We start from the raw sequence: 12,500 nt of genomic DNA on the forward strand, positions 1-12,500 counted from the left end.
CGATAATATTCGCAATATATATGATTTTGTCACTTACGATGCGGAGTAGCAGTCTTGTTCTTCTCCGGGATCTCCCACACTTGTAAGCACAATAAAGTTGATGTTTCACTTTCCGCAGGAATCCTCTACATGAATACTTGATCTAATAGAAATAGCGCTAAAACCCCTTCAAGTCACAGTTGTCTGCTTAGATAATGACAGGCCGAAAAATAGATAAAATAGTTCTAGTTAACCCCTGACAGGACAGGATGTTGAAATTTGCAATATATTTTATCATATGTCTGACCAGGTTTAATCAAAGGTTACACAATACGACAGCAACGACGAATATACAGTTGAGCTAAGATCTGTTTGAAGAGAAATATTTGAGTGCTTTCCCAATATTTTTCAGATGCTATCCATCACAGTGTTTGGTTTTATTTAACGGCATTTGAACTGGTAAAAATGGGTAAATTCGTTTTTTCTTTCTTGGCAGAAAGTACTCTTCGTCTTTATTTTAATTAACAACGCAATATGAATGGGTGTAATTATGATGATGGCAGGCGTCACCCGATTAGATGTCTCAGGTGTGTTGAAGAAAAGGAATTGCTGATGAGAAACTGATAGAATGTTTGGATTCAAGAATATGAGAATATTGGATAAAGGATTTTGATTTTGCAATAACAAGATTCTCTGATGAGAAGAGATGTATGTAAAAGCTGGTATAAAGGAGAAAGATAGTCCAAGAGTGTCTGGACTTTCGATATTTCGGTCACTTTCCGGGTAGTTAGGGTATTAACGACTGTAGATCAATACAACTTGATGGTGTTTCAGCTATTGGATCATCAGCATTGGTGTGAGTGTGGGGGAGAGCCAAAGAGATGCCATGCATTTAAGTCAACGAGAGTAACATCGTCTGAGAAAAGGCGGGGACAGAGACAGCTAAAACAGCATGCCTACTGGGGGAGTAGCAAATCATTAGATTTTTCTAAGAGAAATGATGCAGAAAAAAATAATAACCAGAATAATTGAAAGATATGTGAGATGGCTGAGAGACATGTAGAATATTTTTAACGTAATCTCGAACACTAGTACTTTTAAAGCAATGGAGAATGTAACATGACCTGTACACATTGATTAATGGCAGAGGATCGGAAAATATAAAAACTCATATTTTACGCCCGTCGGAACTGCCGGGAAGAATCTAGGTCGAATCAAAGATGTAGTAGAGAAAGAATTGATCAACAGATTATTTCTCGCTAAATATTTTTTTGAAGTTGTTAAACCACATAGATTTATTTTTTCCGCAAAACTTGATGTCTGAAACTACCAGAATGATAAGGAATGGTGTGACCGTCTCAGGCATTTTATACTGAAAGTATAGTCTTATTATTTTTAGATACAGCAGTGAATTTGCCCTATTCTTGATTACGAATGCTTGAAAGAGAATAAATGCGTTATTACTTTTTTTAGTGAGAGTAACACAGAAATTTTAAACGTAAAGAAATTTTAGGTTGCCATATTGAAGTCTTTACCAAAAACGGAAGGGACGTAAAAGATATGCAATGATTCTAAACAATAAAATTGTTTCGCATTCGGGACTCCCTGGATGATTACATTTTCTTCGAAGCAATTTTTCATAAATATATGAAATTATCGAAAACACAAAATCATTATTGAATTTTGAAGCTTTTTGGTTGTTTTTCTGGGGAATAAAAAAAGAACAGTATTTCCAATACAATAGTTTGTTAATTGTTAGATAGTAGTTTGAATTTTTGTTGCTGTAATTCCCATAAGACACAATTTAAAAGAAAGAAAAGCAATTCCAACAAATTCTTTGAAATATTCAAGAAATATATTTAGAAATATCTGCGAAATAATATATTTAGAACAATTATCAAATATCTTATTAATATCTTTATCTTTATTTTTATTCGACATTACAAAGAAGAATCCTGATAAAATTATCCAATTCTAAATAAAGTACACATCTTTATATCTCAGTTCAAAATGAGAAAAAGCACTTTGTAGAATTACTAGATTTATATATTATTGATTTTGTCCGAGATAAATAACTGAGAACGATAAAAGTGTCAGCAAGATGTGACAGACAATTAAAGTTTTCCATTTCTGTGGTCAGGCTTCGCTGTTTAGACTTATGTGTGTGGGAGAAATTATGTTTGTATATGTAAGTTTTGTCTGCTACTTGTGTATGTGTGTGTGTGTGTGTGTTTGTTCTATTGATAAATTATCCTTTTATTTATTAACGATTGGACCTTCTAATGATATCCCAGGCTACTTCCTGTGTTATTTTCTCTCTCTTTCTCACAGACACATGCATACAGACATACACACACACACACTACACTCACAATATACCACACACGTAGCAGAAATTCCACATGTGATCACACACATGCATATGTAAGAATATATGTAGGTAGGTAGGTATGTATACTTGTATGTACGTATATTAGCATCTAGCTAAATATGTATGTTTGTACGTAGGTATTCCAATAATATATATGAGTGTGTATGTATGTATGTATTTATGTATGTATGTATGTATGTATGTATGTATATATATATATATATATATATATATATATATATATATATATGTATGTATGTATGTATATTGTGTCTACTGATCTAAACTGCCAGAACCACAAATGTTGAGTTGGTAGTAGACAACAAAATTTGTGATCAAAATAATTTGATGATTTAATTTTATAAATATATTAACGGCGATGTATGCGAGACACAATGAGACCGATATACTTTTTATCAAATAGCAGAAATTTGCACCACCTCCCCAATATTTCTCTATTTCTATCTCTCTCTACTTTTCTCTCTTTGAGCTTAAATACAGAGTTTCAAGAACCGATGGTTTTGACACAAAGGAATATCAGCATTTCAATATTGCCTTACTGATTTTCAATTTACAGTTTACAAAAAATAGAAAAACATTTTAATTGAAAATTGTGAAATCATATGAAAACGCTTTTATTTTTGTAATATTTTGAAGATATTTTCTCGTTATTTTCATAAATCTGATTAGTCTCTTGGCGAAGAATTTCTGAAGAATGCTTGTATTTTGTGCCTGATGTCCAAGTTATTCTATGTAAACGCAGACAATAATTCTACAGTCGGTCTACAAATTTTTATCTAATCGTCTTGCAGTCCAATTTATGTTTCTCGCATCACATAATTTAAGAATTTCCTGTTCTTTTGACTGCCAATATTCATTATATCTAACATACCTTCTACGCTATATATATATATATTTCAGTTCCTTCAACAGCAAGTTGAAAGTATCAATAAATACTTTTGAACAAATTTTCTGATTATATTTCCTGAACATTCCAGCAGAGAAACAAAAAAGTCAGTTGTATTAAATGCTATTTAATATACCTACTATACTAAGGAGACAGTAAGTTACTTGAAAAGCTAATTGACATCAGAAATATTTTATAGTTAGTGTTTCAAAGTTTAAGTTTGAAGATAACCCATGGGTTGTATTGCCTTCTCCCATCTCTTTACCAATCTTGGAGACCTTCGAAGCGTATGAAAGCCGTTCCTCTCTGACGAACTTATGAAACTAAAGAATCTTTTATGATCAAATTCAAACTCTGCCTAACAACGAAATCCATTCGTCATGCAGGAGTGTTATTACTGTTGCTTATATTTTGCTTACAGTGGAATTAGATTCAAGAGTCAGGTCATATCACCAGTTTGTTAGTAACGTTCTATACTGTTTTCGCTTGATGATCAAGTATATCAATTATAGTTGCACCATGACTACAGTTGTGAATAAGCACCAAACTTCTTACCACACAGCCATACACTCACGCATATATATATATAATATATATATATATATATATATATATATATATATATATATATAATTATATATAATACATATATATATAATATATATCTATATATATATATATAATACATATATATATAATATATATCTATACTATATATATAATATATATATATGTATATATATAGAGAGAGAGATAGATAGATAGATAGATAGATAGATAGATAGATAGATAGATAGATAGATAGATAGACAGATAGATAGATAGATAGATAGATAGATAGATAGATAGATAGATAGATAGATAGATAGATAGATAGATAGATAGATAGATAGATAGATAGATAGATGGATTCAGATGAATATGGTACTTAAGTTAAAGGCACCAGAATTTTGTTTGGTATTATCCATATAAATCAAATGGGGTGATTATAATCAAAATAAGCAACAAGGATATCCAAGGTAGTGTAGTACAATTGTTTTCATGCTACTTCATTGGATATCCTTGCTGCTTATATATATAATATATATATATATATATATATATATATATATATATATATATATATATATATACATCCATACTTACACTCATACATACGCATATACATGCAAACATATACATATGCATGTATGTATGTATGTATGTATGTATGTATGTATGTATGTAGCTACGTATTATGTATGTATATATGTTTTACGTGAACGATGTCTTGAAAAGAAAAGAGTACAATATTTTATTTCGTATATATTTACATACACGTGTGTACATGTATGAAATTATTGAAGAAAATATTATTTACGATAAAAATTTGTACAACGGCTTCGGAGTAAAACCTTTCACTACAGGTCGCCTGTTTTTAACGTCTCTGACCATCACTCACTGTTACTCCGTTGGCTGTTTTCGTTTCTCTCAACCAGCATGATCACCAGGACACAAATTGTCTTTTATCATATGTAAGATTATTCTGAACTAATTAGAAATAACACTGCAAGTCATGTGGTATGTCATTGATCGATAAAATAAATACCCACTAATATCAGTTGATATTTTTTTTATTGAAAGACACTTTCACGGGAACTTTACGGATCTAATTTAAAAGCAAAGTTTACTATGGAGGAAACTATATTTTACATTCTACTTTATTTGTTACTAAATTCTTTCGAGATATGTTAAGACACTATGCGTCATTCTTTTATTTAACTCAACGTTCCTGGTTTAAATGCCATAAAGATATGAATACATATTGGTATTCGTATTTTGAAAGTCGGCCATACCATATGTTATTTTTTTCCAAATTGATATTTTTTATTTCTTTTCTGCGGTATTGGAAAGTCATAGTGATATTTACAAACTTGACGTATTATATGGCGTGCTTTCAAACATTAATAGCAAGAGAAGATAATCAGTAGTGAAGAAGTAAATAAACCATTTCAAGTGTTTAAAATCTCAATAAAATACTGCTGCCATGTCTACTGCAGTCAGAAAGGATGAGAGTAAATTTCAAATCTCAGTGTGTCACTGACTAATATGAATAGACTTAATTAACAAACAAAACCCCTTTTTTTCTAAGTACAGTTTTTGTAAGGTTAACGCTACATTCAATATACTTATAAAAAAATTTGTTCTCAGCGATAATGCTATTTCCAAGAGTTCATGACCTCTGCTTTATATTCTTATTAACACAAACCTTTGTGTTTTATTCCATTATTTATGGCAACCAAGATTCACTGTAAGACAGCTTTTTTTTTTTTCAGCAATAGATCTATAACAATAGGATATCTGGAAGATATCTATTGAATAAAATTATTTAAGCGCTTTATATTAAGAACTGAAAAAAAGTCATTATTTCTTAGATTAATAAAAGCTGTAACTGAGAATGTCACCCAAAAAAAAACGGTATTTGTTTTCGAATTTCTATTCATGAAGTTAAGACTGTTTTTCCCTCTCATTAAGAAGTTATATCTTCAATATGGAACGAAAATTTCTTAAATGAAACTCACCATCATATTATATGGCACGCTTTCTTTTGCTTCTTAACTGCTAAAACCATATGTACACGCGTGCGTTAGTATAAGTGTGCCCTACACATGCATGTGTATATATATTTCCTTACTACCCACAAGGGGCTAAACACAGAGGGTACAAACATGGACAAACAAAGGGATTAAGTCAATTACATCGACCCCAGTGCGTAACCGGTACTTAATTTATCGACCTCGAAAGGATGAAAGGCAAAGTCGACCTCGGTGGAATTTGAACTCGGAACGTAACGACAGAGAAAATACGGCTACGCATTTCGCCCGCCTTTTCATGCATTTGTAAATAGATATATATTTCTTTACTACCCACAAGGGGCTAAACACAGAGAAAACAAACAAGGATAGACAAACGGATTAAGTCGATTACATCGACCCCAGTGCGCAACTGGTACTTAATTTATCGACCTCGAAAGGATGAAAGGCAAAGTCGACCTCGGCGGAATTTGAACTCGGAACGTAACGACAGACGAAATACGGCTACGCATTTCACCCGCCTTTTCATGCATTTGTATATAGATATAATGATGGACATGATAATGGCAAAGGAAAATGCTAATCACTTTGATAAATAAATATGGGATCATCAGACACCCTAGAAATCACAACACACAGAAACATGTGTGCATGCGATTGTGTGTGTACGTGTATACGTGTGTTTGCGTCTGGGGTGCGCACGCGCGATGTTGCCTTGTGGTTGTCTAGGCTGTCAGTAAAGTCTGTTAAATATAACCCTATATTACCGCACATGTATTACTATATTTTGCTTTTTTTTCTTTAATGTGAGACAGGTAAGCGTGGGACCACATTCCTGTGAGTGTATAGACTCGGGTCTATTTTGGTTTGAGAGAGTATATGGGTATATGTGTGCGTGCACACGTGTATGAGTGCGAAAATAAGTGTGTGGCTTAGAATTTCGCTTCACCACTACTTGCTCCAAGACTGATCCCCCTGCATGGCACTTTTTAACATAAGTCTTCTACCATATACTTGGTGTGACCAATAACTTGTGGGAAATAAGGCGAAACGTTAGCACGCCGGGCGAAATGTTTAACGGTATTTCGTCTGTCTTTACGTTCTGAGTTCAAATTCCGCCGCGGTCGACTTTACCTTTCGTCCTTTCGAGGTCGATAAATTAAGTACCAGTTATGTACTGGAGCCGATCTAATCGACTGGCCCACTTCAGGCTCTGTGCCTAGACTACAAAAAAAAATAATAACTTGTGGGAAGAATTCGGTGGCACAATACATTACATTAAGTCTTATCGCGGTATTTTTCACTAAAATGCTGAAATAAATATCCATATGAATTATGAACTAAACGTGGCACTGACATTGAGTCTCTACAATAAACGAATAATCGGTGAGAATCATATTCTGATACCAGTTATAAAGATGTTGTAATTTTTGCAGCTGTTCTGCAAACTGGTAAGTGGGATGTGATTCATGTTCAATTTGGTTTCTGCAACGATAACATTGACGTCATATTCAACAGAAGAACTGTGGGTGTTTAATACTAAGCTTTGTTGATAAGATGCAGCACGATTGGCAAATAGATGAGAGATGAGTGTGTAAGATGGAGCTGAATGAAGACTAGTTCAACAGATCAGAGGCTGTGGTAATAACGAGACAAGAGAGTGGGAATTATAAGTTGAAGCCTATTTGAGCGAGTGGTTGTTTCATGTAGATAAATTAATGTTTACCAGTGAGACGAATGATTTTCTTTTGAATGTGGCCAAGACTATTAATGTGTAAATTCGAATCCATTCCATATATGTAATAAATACTTCAATACGGATCCCACTTAAATTTTGTTGAATACCAGCAACCTATGAAGTATAAAACAGTTTTGGTCCTGAAGAGGAGGAAACTGATGAAATATGAAACATTTTCTGGTCCTGAAAAGGAGACTTGGTGCTTGGCACGCAATTTTGGTGATGCTATAGAGCACCACTTAAAGACAATTAGAGGATATATTGTTTCTCATACGAGTAAAGCAACCGAAAGGCCAGTAAATTTCCTTTGTGTAAGGACATAAACCGCTATGTGTCATTTTCAAAATCCCAACCGGCCCGTTTTCTACTACCCACCACTGCTTATACCATACTCTACGATTCTAAATAAAATGCACACAGAATAATTAAATTCTAGTTATATACCTACAAATGTACAAAGAATGAAATGATTATGGTTGAAATGCCAATATAGATTTATATATATTCTGAACACACCAAGGGCTAAAAATCATCAATAATATACTCGCTAAGGAGACGCTCTTCTCTTTCGCTCCAACTCAACACTGGATTTTGTAATACTGAGATTTCTGTGGTGTGATACAGTAAGAGTGAAAGATGGATGCGAGACGAGTGTGTAAGATAGAGCAATTCATAAATAATAAAGTTAACTGCTCTGATTCTGTCGACTTCGTTACAACGTCTTCAATTTCTCAACGTCTGAAAAGTTATAGAAACAACCGGAAAACAAATCATCTACTTCATTATTATGAGTCCTTTTCAACAATCAGAGAACAAGATCTACCAAAACCTTGCTCCCCTACATTACACATTAGACATAAAGGCAATGCTGTTTTAAACATAAGGAGAGCCTTCAATGTGTCTAACACGAAACACGACTCGATAATCTACCCCATCTGTTAGTCATTCTCGAAATCAGACATTTTCTGTCACAATATTCTGTTGTAGTGAACACTATGTTCACTTCCATCAAACTTCACTCAACTCCAGTATGCTTTTATGTTCCCCTCAGCTATGCCGCTCACTCTTTCCTTCATATTAATAACTTAAATACTCTTTACTCTTTTTCTTGCTTCCGTCATTTGACTGTGGCCATGTTGGAGCACCGCCTTTAGTCGAGCAAATCGACTCCCAGGACTTATTCTTTGTAAGACCAGTACTTATCCCATCGGTCTCTTTTGCTGAACCGCTAAGTTAAGGGGACGTAAACACAGTAGCATTGGTTGGCAAGCGATGTTGGGGCGGGGGGAACGCAGACACACAAACATATAGACACACATACATATATATACATACACGACATATACGACAGGCTTCTTTCAGTTTCCGTCTGCCAAATCCACTCACTAGGCTTTGGTCGGACCGAGGCTATAGTAGAAGACACTTGCCCAAAGTGCCACGCACTGGGACTGAACCCGGAACTATGGGGTTGGTAAGCAAGCTACTTACCACACAGCCGCTCCTATTTCTAATCACATATAACACAAGGAGAATGATTTCGCCTTCCCTCCTGTTTAACCTACCAGTAACAGTTGTCCTCTTTTTGCATTCTAGACACCTGATGTTAGATGTACACAAACCAATAGAGACATAGTAGAGTGTTCTCCATACCACAAATATACAACTGTTAAAGGTAACTAGGAAACAGTGAAGGCGGCGAGCGGGCAGAAGCGATAGCACGCCGGACGAAATGCGTAGCAGTATTTCGACTGCCGTTACGTTCTGAGTTCAAATTCCACTGAGGTCGACTTTGCCTTTCGTACTTTCAGGGTCGATAAATTAAGTATCAGTTACGCACTGGAGTCAATGTAATCGACTTAATCCGTTTGTCTGTCCTTGTTTGTCCTCTCTGTGTTTAGCCCCTTGTGGCTAGTAAAGAAATAGGTATTTTGTCTGCCGTTATGTTCTGAGTTCAAATTCCGCCGAGGTCGACTTTGCCTTTCGTACTTTCAGGGTCGATAAATTAAGTACCAGTTACGCACTGGAGTCAATGTAATCGACTTAATCCGTTTGTCTGTCCTTGTTCGTCCTCTCTGTGTTTGGCCCCTTGTGGGTAGTAAAGAAATAGGTAACTAGGAAACAGTCTTCTATCTCACTGAAAAAATGCTCGCACATTTCGTATACTACTTTTACTACACTCATATTATACCCCAATGAGAATCCATTTGACTAACTGAAAAGTAGTCTCTAACTCGCCACATCCGTTATGCCACAGACTCACCACTCTGTCTCGTTTTCCCCAGTAATGCTACAACAAGGGCATCTGCTCCATTAAACTGACAAAATATCTGTATCATTTATCCTGTCCCACCTTGAGGGCTCTACATTAAATACTTTGGCTAACACACCCGCTCTTTATTAGAAACCATCTACTTGTGAAATTTTGTGGATGTGTCGTCTTGGAAAATTTACAATTGATAGTCAACTGCAACAACGATCTTACCACATTGTAGAAGAGATCGTTTCAAAGGTCATGAGCATGTCCCTTCTTCTCTCCCTCAGTAAACAAACAAAAATAAATGACGTGGAAACACTCAATTCTTAACGAAAACTAAGTATATAATTTATATGTATGATATCTTCTCTTATGAATCTGAAGTAGTTTTCCACTATGTGAATGCGCGTGTATATACATATATATATAATGTGTGTGTATGTGCCCTCGCATATAGAATTTACACAAGTATCTTGATTAATGCATATATGCATTAATCGTTGTGGATGTCTGTGTATATACGTGGGAATACTGAAAGGGTGAGACAAATATTTATATACACAAACAAGAGTGTGTATGTGTAAGTGAAGTAGCGGATGCATGTGAATGTATGTGAAGGAGCATGTGTGGGTGTGTATGTGTGTGTGTATGTGTGGCTAGATGAGTATGTATATATGTATCTAGGCATATATGTTTATATGTTGATATCCTGATGTGCCTTATACATACGTCTTAAGTATGATGTGATTGTTTACACGCCCCTGTCTTGAAATCTATCATATATCAGCATGTAGTTCTACTTTAAAATATCTTGTTGAGAATCTATGCGACTATCTTTAAATCTATTTTTGAAGTTCTTTGCGATCAGATACGCATCACTGGCCATTCTACTCTCGCTGCCTGTTAAAAGAAATACATAGTCTCACACATGGATGCTTATCAAAGATTCACTACTGTCAGAATACGCTCTATTTCTCACTTATCTTCTTTGGAGATTATGCTAGACATGGCTGCCCGACCAACTGATGCTAGGAAGGTGTAAGCTTGTGTATACACGTCAGTCTGCAACAAAGAAAATAAAAACTGATCGAGAAATGCGCATGCTAGTCTATACGTTAGTAGAACTGACTACTATAAATCGAGAACAGAAGTTATAAGAAAAATTGCCGTTCAAGGGAAACAGCCAAAAAATAATTATTACAATGAGAATAGCTTCTTAGAATTTACTCTGCAAAAATACATGCATTCGTTCCTTTTCAATGTAACATCCGACTTTCTCATTTTTCTTGTCACGTTCAGAAGGTATAAAATTCGAGTTTCCTATATTTATGGCAGTGATTATAGCGTTTTGTATAAGTTAGATACCTTGTGGTAGAGTCTATCAATTATTTCAGCTTTCTGGAAATCAATTTTGTGTTACATATCTAAAGTGCATAAGTTTGGACAGATAGCAAAATAATCAATGCAACTGTGATTTCACTTTTATTCAGCTCCATTTGATATCAATATTATATTATCTATACACATACTTACATCAGTTTCAATTGAAGATATGCAAATTCTTGAATGACTCTTGTTTAAGGAGTGTACCAGGCTGGGATGTTATGTCTATAGTTACTAAACTAGTATATTGAACTACTAACGCTTTACCAGTATATACATTTACATAGCAAACAACCTATTTCTGTTTTGCATGATGGTGTTCTTTAGCGCAATGTAGACATGTTGATTGTTAAGTAATTTTGATAAGGAAACAAACTGACTCTACAGAATAAACGTATTAACGTGACTCCTAAGGTCAGTAATAATACAATTAGTAAACAAATTTTCTTTGCTAACAATTAACAATGGACTAATCAATGATCATATACTGTTCATTGTGGAAAACATTGATCACGAATTGAACTCATTACTATTAGACGAACCTCTGACTCAGAAATTCTTTAAACCTATGAACATGAGAATGATATGTGCTAAACCTTTAAATCACTGGGAAATTCAGGTTCTGAAGTTCAATTCTGTTATAATGTGGATCCTCGTCCACTTGTATGTTATTGTCGGCACTGTAATATTCTTATCGCCACTATTAAGTTATGGCGAGTATTTCGTCTGCCACTACGTTCTGAGTTCAAATTCCGCCGAGGTCGACTTTGCCTTTCATCCTTTCGGGGTCGATAAATTAAGTACCAGTTACGCACTGGGGTCGATGTAATCGACTTAATACCTATGTCTGTCCTTGTTTGTCCCTTCTATGTTTAGCTCCTTGTGGGTAATAAAAAATAGGTATTCCGCGTCGTATTATCTTTGACTCGTCTATCGTACCATTGCTGATAGCTCCGCAAGACAATGACTTTGGAACGTCTACCTTGGCGGTAACTCGAACTCGTATGTATCACGTAACTGATACTAACTCCAAATGGGAACTCGTACAACGACTCAACTACTTCTGAATTTCTTTATTGGCCACGCAGGACCTTACACAGAGGGGACAAACAAGGACGGGCAAAGCACAAACGTGGGGGGAAATAAAATCGAATGAAAAGAATGGTAATGATAAATGAAAAGGTGGAACGATGTCAACTCGAAACCCCACACCCCAGATAACATCATCGAGCATTTTTAGAAAGAGTTTTTAAACAGTTATTTTATTTTTGTCTCTTTGTTCTTGCTGTGTGTTA

The 12,500-nt window shown here is 34.8% G+C and overlaps 1 protein-coding gene across 1 annotated transcript in view; it reads left to right on the forward strand.

The window, feature by feature from the left end:
- LOC115232440 (innexin unc-9) overlaps window positions 1–12,500 on the forward strand; it is a 677,230-nt gene that overhangs the window by 17,598 nt on the left and 647,132 nt on the right. The gene's annotated exons all lie outside the window — the stretch shown is intronic.

Source organism: Octopus sinensis, linkage group LG2, assembly GCF_006345805.1.
Source record: "Octopus sinensis linkage group LG2, ASM634580v1, whole genome shotgun sequence".
NCBI classification, from domain to species: domain Eukaryota; kingdom Metazoa; phylum Mollusca; class Cephalopoda; order Octopoda; family Octopodidae; genus Octopus; species Octopus sinensis.